At 35.9% G+C, this 7,430-nt stretch overlaps 1 protein-coding gene across 5 annotated transcripts in view; it reads right to left on the bottom strand.

Moving 5' to 3' along the window:
• Window positions 1–7,430, bottom strand: part of LOC137393463 (uncharacterized) — a 96,823-nt gene that overhangs the window by 70,488 nt on the left and 18,905 nt on the right. For all 5 annotated transcript variants that reach the window (XM_068080029.1, XM_068080033.1, XM_068080034.1 and 2 more), the window contains 2 exons: window positions 4,054–4,119; window positions 3,590–3,653 (listed from right to left, as the gene is read on the bottom strand). The gene's annotated coding sequence lies outside the window, so the exon portion shown is untranslated. The remainder of the gene's footprint in view (window positions 1–3,589; window positions 3,654–4,053; window positions 4,120–7,430) is intronic.

Below are 7,430 nucleotides of genomic sequence, written 5' to 3'. Positions count from 1 at the left end.
TACATATCTTCATTAAAAAATTTGATGTGTAATATCTGATTGTTATGTTTGATATTAAATGTTCCAGTATACCACAATAAAGGTGTCTTTTTTACCCACAGCTAGTATGACTTGTTATCAAGCATACCTAGCTGGATATAGATCCGTTCACATGTGAAAATACACGTATTGAATGATGGTATAAACCAAGCAAACAATTTAGTAAGCATGTACAGTTGAACAATTGAAACTTGCATTATGCAAATACTCAATCAAGCGTTAATGGATCTTAAATTAAATTGTAGATGGGTATACATGTCCAGAATGTGTCAAATCATGCGCACAAACAATCATTGTCAAGACATAGAATGATCAAACACACAGTCAAATGTAAGAAATGCTTGTAGATTATTCTCACCATACTCCTTTCCAAACACAAATGCTAACAGGTTTGTTTTTTGAAAAGATATGAAACCAAAATATTTTTTAAGACATGCTATTACTCCTCTATTATCACCAATGATGATAATAGAGGCCAATTTTAATGTTTTAGAATGATCAGAGTCCGATTCCATCAACATCAAAAGTCACTACATATCCTAATGATCACAGCCGCACACCCTACATCGATATGCTTAATAGTCCAGAAACTGGTGAGCTGATACACAAAAATTGGAAAGCGATGAAAACTTATTCTTTAATTCAAAAGCATACCAAAATATACCACGTGTTGATAAAGGATAACGATATGATAAGCGCAATAGAAAGTTCAGCAGTACAGGCAATATATAAAGATCAAGAACACAAGTCCAAGATAAATGCAGCAGTTGGATGTATTTTAATGAACAATACTGAAGCTACGAGTCGACACTTACACGCATTACCGAATGAAGATAGACCGTTTGATAAACCCTTGTTGATAGAAAATATTGATGATCTTAACAATTTCTTTCAGAAAATGAAAGATTACAGGATTTCATCGAACGTGTTACCAGACAAAGACCTGATACATCGTGGTCACTGCACACATTAACCAACATTTCTTTTTACCTGTATCCCATTCCATCGCACCCAATTGGTTGTGGCATAGGTTTACCTGAACATATTCGAAACAACCGTACCTTAATATCACTGGACAAGGATAGCAACGGACATCTCTATACTGACAATTTTTGTTTCTTTAGAGTGTTGGCTATCATGAAAGCGAAAGGCAAGAAATCTGAGAAACTAGCTAACAAGTACTTCGATGCTTACATCGAGTCGACAAAACTAAATAGAAGTGAGTTTACTGGAATATCTATCGAAGACCTACCAAATGTTGAGACAATTTTTAACATATCTATCATTGTGAATGGTTTGGAAAAATCAGCTAATGAATCAATCGCTCATCTAGTGAGAAAGTCTGCCTTCAGTCATAAGGAGAAATTAAATTTACATTTAGAGAAAACACATTTTTGCTGGATCAAGAACTTACGTTTATACACTGGATCTTACAAGTGTTTGTTTTGCTCCAAACTTTTACGCTCAGCTACTTTACTCAATAGGCATACGGCTAGTTGTGCTAATGCTACAAAATTCATTTACCCGAATGGTACCTGCTCATCGCCAAAGACTATTTTTCAGCAATTAGACGAATATGGCATCGCAGTAAAACACAATAAGCGTTATTACCCTTTCTATGCTGTGTTTGACGCAGAGGCTTATTTCGATAAGTCTAGCTTGCCTAAGGATACAAAAACTATGACATGGGAAGCTGAACACAAACTAGCATCAGTCAGCATAGCTAGCAATATTCCAGGCTTTACGGAACCCGTTTGTTTTGTGAATGAAAATGGAATTGCTTATGATGTTGTGTCTAGGATGATGAAATATCTCGAAAACTTGTCAGAATTGTGCTATGCAAAACTGAAATGTCAGTACGAGGATATTTTTGAAGCAATTGAAAAAAAACGAACAGAAATTATAGAGAAGGAAAAAGCCACACTAGACCATAATGGTGTAGACTGGCAAGAAAATAATGGTGTAGACACACTGTTATTAAAATTTCATAAACTAGAAGAGGATTTAGACAAATATCTAGCCGAACTTCTGGTATTTGGACTCTACCCAGGCGCCTATGACATACCTCCAATCAAACAAGAGCTTGTCCAGTACCTAGTCAAACACGATAGGGAAATTTCATTCACGGTGAAGAAAGGGAATGCATATATGTGCTTAAAAACGGATCAGCTTCGCTTCTTAGACGTTACTAATTACCTAGCACCAGGATTTAGCTATTCAGCTTGTTTGAAAGCTATGGGTGTTGAAGCTAAGAAGTTTTTCTGGAATTACAAAAAGTTTACGTCTTTAGATGTTCTGAAGCAAACTACATTTCCAAAGAGGGAAGATTTTAACGGTCAATTAAAACAGGAGGGAATTAACGAAGAAGACTATCAGTACTGCAGAGACATCTGGCATAAGCATAACATGGAAATATTTAAAGATCTCTTAGTATATTACAACAATGAAGACTGCCGAGGCTTTTTTCCAGAAACTGAATTCTTCCATAGCAAAAACCTAGACTTTAAAATAGCTATTTCTATGCCAGGGCTTGCTATACGAAGATTGCTACAACTTAAAAATTCCGATGCAGCACTTTTCTTATATGGTCAAAGAGACAAAGATTTATATCACTTAGTTAGAAACAATATCAGAAGAGGTTTATCTATGATGTTCAACAGATATCAGGAAAAAAATTTAACGACAATCAAACCCGAGTACTGTGGTGCTGCAGCAGAATGTACAAAAGAATGTACAAATGTATGTCTAGGACTTGATATAAGTGGTATGTATTTGAGCAGCCTGATGCGAGACATGCCAACAGGTGCTTATGAACCTGATGCGAGACATGCCAACAGGTGCTTATGAACCTGATGCGAGACATGCCAACCGGTACTTATGAACCTGATGCAAGACATGCCAACCAGTGCTTACGAACTTGATGCGAGACATGCCAACCAGTGCTTATGAACTTGATGCGAGACATGCCAACCGGTGCTTATGAACTTGATGCGAGACATGCCAACCAGTGCTTATGAACTTGATGCGAGACATGCCAACCGGTGCTTATGAACTTGATGCGAGACATGCCAACAGGTGCTTATGAACCTGATGCGAGACATGCCAACCAGTGCTTATGAACTTGATGCGAGACATGCCAACCGGTGCTTATGAACTTGATGCGAGACATGCCAACAGGTGCTTATGAACCTGATGCAAGACATGCCAACCAGTGCTTATGAACTTGATGCGAGACATGCCAACCGGTGCTTATGTTCGAAGAAGGAAGTGTAATGATTTTAGAATTGAGAAGAAAAGCAAGCATGGTCCACTAGCTACAGAATGGATAACGCATATGGAAAGAATATTAAAAGTAGACTGTCAGCACATGCTCAATGGATGAGAGAAAAGGTGTGGCGGTAGGCAGCTACCAGTTGATGGATATGCCAAGAGAGGTGAAGAAGAACACATGCAACTATTAGGCTGTTACTTTCACTAGCATTTGTGTAAATACACCCCTAAAGGCAAACACGGAGAAAAATGAAAGACAGAAAATCAGTTGCAGACTTACCACAAACTTGAATTACTTGAAGTCACTTGGATACGCCGTACATCATATATGGGAATGCGAGTTTCTAGAAATGAAAAAGAACGATGAAGAGTTGAAAAAGTTTTGCGAGAATCTAGATTGTATGGTCGATAACAGCCCAAAGCTTACAGCAAAACATATAATCGAAGAAATGAAAAGTGGAAAACTATTTAAAATGGTTGAATGCGATATCAGTACACCAGACCACCTGAAAACAATTTTCTCTGAATATCAACCAGTATGCAAACACGCTAAAACGTCGGGAAATGATTTGAGTGACCACATAAAAAAATTCGCAGTCAAAAATGGATTACTAAAATCTCCCAGCAAAACATTACTTGACAGTTACTACAGTAAAGGGATGCTCTTCGCTACCCCTCTGCTTAAATGGTACCTGAATCATGGATTAAAATTTGCATCCATTTATCAAGTAGTGCAATACACACCTAAGAAATGTTTCATAGACTTTGGAGAAGAAGTAATGGCAGCCAGGCGACTAGGAGATGTTGACCCTACAAAGAAAATCATCTCAGACTCATGCAAATGATTGCAGACTGATTAACTAAATTAAAAATAAATAAAGCAACTGTAAATATAAAATTTCATAACTTTCAGCGACATGTAAAAAGGTTGTTCACAACACGAGTTGTTCGAAATCCGAAACAATTTTTCCCATTAAAATAAAACTACGTTAATTATGTAATCCGTTTCAAGGCGAGAAAACCAATTCGGTGACTTTGGTAGTTTTTCAACATTTCACACCATAAACTGCACTGTATACTGCATACTATAAATGGAAACGGGTAGATATAGAGCTTGTTTAATTTTAATAAAATGTTTTATATTTATGATGATGGAAAACGAAAACAAAAGTAAACATTTCGTATGTTTTGCTTTTAAACCATCAAAAATGTTAGAGGTTAACATACAATACTAAAAATTGCAGAAATTGATAATGAAACGGCGAAAAATGCAACAGATCAGTTACATCAAAAATCATAGGAAAAATAAAATATAAACAGCAATGGCAGGTTTACTTCTAATCTTTACAGGAGACCTTTAAAGTATTGTAAGCCAAATTTCGATATGCTGTCTAGGATGCTTAGCGCTATTTATTGTAAACACCGGTAAGCATTTCTAATCTTAATTTCAAAGCAGTTGGTTCTCAGGAGGATTACCAAGGTGTTTGTATTCCATTCATTTTTGGTGCAAGCAATTCAAATTAGAGTTGATTACAAGTTGTCTGCATGTTTTCTTCCCTAGACTATAGCATCAAATGGTGCGCCTAATACCATCAACCTCTCATTAAATCCTTACTCATTTACTACGTCTTCAAGTTTGATTTACCTAATCGGTGCACTAATATTATTCTATCATTTTAGTTACGAGACCTTGAAGGAATTATTTGGTCAATCTAAAACTTCTGGTATACATGGTATATACAAATAAGAGCAATCATTCTTCGTATGAACCATATTGCTTATCATGACCACAAATTACTCATCACAAATGAAAGGAGTTGATAAACAGGAGTATCAATTGCAACCACCTCAACAAAAATCTATAGCTGCTGTTCATCCAGCAATAAAAATACCACTTCCAATTGGGTGTACGATTGCTTTGCACGTACATTTGATAATTTGGTCTCTAAATATATCGAATATCGGAAAATATCGAACATTGGAGTTGTCTCCTTTCGATATATAGCATTAAGGTCCGGCCACACGTAACGAATTATTCGTTCAATCTGACCGAATCCACGAATTTCACAGAATTCACAGATCTATTCTGCCGAATATCATAGATTCGTCTGAGCTGTGCATGCACACCGAATTCGTTACCGAAACGCGTTTAATTGGCTAACCAATTTTTTTAGCGAGCACGATTCTATTAGCTTTGACAAGTGATATAGTCCAAGACACGTACGACGACCCACAATAAAAGTTTCACCGCGATATGACTTGATACATACGATGCAACTGCCTATATGCGCTATTGTTGGTTCTCTCTCGTTGGTTCACCATGACAGGAACTTCTCATCGTGTATCCAAAATTTTTTTTTAGATATTTTAGAAGTTATGAATTATTTCTTTTTCAATAATAATAATTTCTTTTTATGCAGCAAAAGCTCCGTCGCAAAAACAGTCGTTATCTCTAGCGCATATAGGCAGTTGCATCGTATGTATCAAGTCATATCGCGGTGATACTTTTATTGTGTGTCGTCGTACGTGTCTTGGACTATATCACTTGTCAAAGCTAATAGAATCGTGCTCGCTAAAAAAAATTGATTAGCCAATTAAACGCGTTTCGGTAACGAATTCGGTGTGCATGCACAGCTCAGACGAATCTATGATATTCGGCAGAATAGATCTGTGAATTCTGTGAAATTCGTGGATTCGGTCAGATTGAACGAATAATTCGTTACGTGTGGCCGGACCTTTAGACTCTAACATGAACGATATGAGGATGTTGTTAATATCGATTAAAAACAGGAGTTGTCCCCTCTTTACAATAAAGCGAATGGACAACTCCAGTTTTGCAAAATAAACAGACGATATTTCGATAAAATATCGGCTTCGACATTCATATCGATTTGAAAACTGACCCAATATAAAATCGTCCACTGAAATATATCGTCACATCGAATTATATCGCTTTATCGTGCAGCACTAATTGGCCTACATAGTGCTATATTCATGACTTGTCTGTATGTATTTTATTCTACTCATTAATAATTTCATTGCACTTCATGCTTTGCGTATAAACCTTAATATTCAGATACATGCATTTGCATTTTTTTGTTATTCTTTTCAGTAAACTTTCAACAAATTGGATTCAACCCTTTGGCTGGAGAAACGACCAAAATTTCGTTTATCGGTAGCGAGGGAAAACGACATTTATGTCACTTTTGGTAGACGTTTATAAAACTGTCGTCTAGTAATGTTAAACAAAGGATATGAACACTAGTAAGTTTTAAATATCATCAACAAGATATTAGTCGATGAATTACAATATGAAACGATTATTTGAGAGGCGTTGGATACTTTGTGCTAAAAGCTAAAGAAGTCGCGCCTCCTCGCTAAAGAATAAAAGTTGGAAAAACCAGTCAACATCGACTCGACTTTCAAAACAGTAAAATAAAAGATTATTTGATTTTGCAATCGTTAGTGAGTTTTTGTCTGATCAGAATAAAAATAATTCAGTTGATAGAAGTGATGTAAACTTTTTTGATTTTTAATATATTTGGAATATACAGAGAAAAATGATCGTTATGGTAGCTCTCACAGTTATGTTATAGTGTCAGACTCTACCGAAAGAAATGCTTCCAAGCATGTCATACAGGGACAATTGTACATGGTTGTATTGCAGTAGTAAATATGTAAATGAATGTTTATGTACAAAAGATTCTGTTCATGGAAATAAATTTAAGCTTGAGATATGCATGTTCATAAAATACCGATTTTATTGAAATGTCAAAAATAAATTACACAACTTTCGGGTGTTTTGCGGGGCTTTAACCCACCCAAAGAGTAAAGCAAAGAAAGTGAAGAATGTGAAGAAAGTGAAGAACTGTCTTGCTTAAAAATTATGACTTTAAATTTGAATTGTTGCTCTGTTGCCAACTGCCCATTTAATAGACTCTCTTACCACACATTTTATTTTAAGAATAATTTCATAATTAGATTAGTTTCTACCGAGTCAATCATGTTAAAAACAAGCAACAAGGATAAACAACTCCTACTTGCTTTGTTTTCTATTCCAACCGAGCTAAATTTTTTGAGCAAATAATAGTTGTAAATCATGATGACTTCTAAAGCCACGT

This window comes from Watersipora subatra, chromosome 4, assembly GCF_963576615.1.
Source record: "Watersipora subatra chromosome 4, tzWatSuba1.1, whole genome shotgun sequence".
Lineage (NCBI taxonomy): Eukaryota > Metazoa > Bryozoa > Gymnolaemata > Cheilostomatida > Watersiporidae > Watersipora > Watersipora subatra.
Note: the sequence above shows the minus strand (reverse complement) of the source record. Positions and strands in the feature narration are given on the sequence as shown.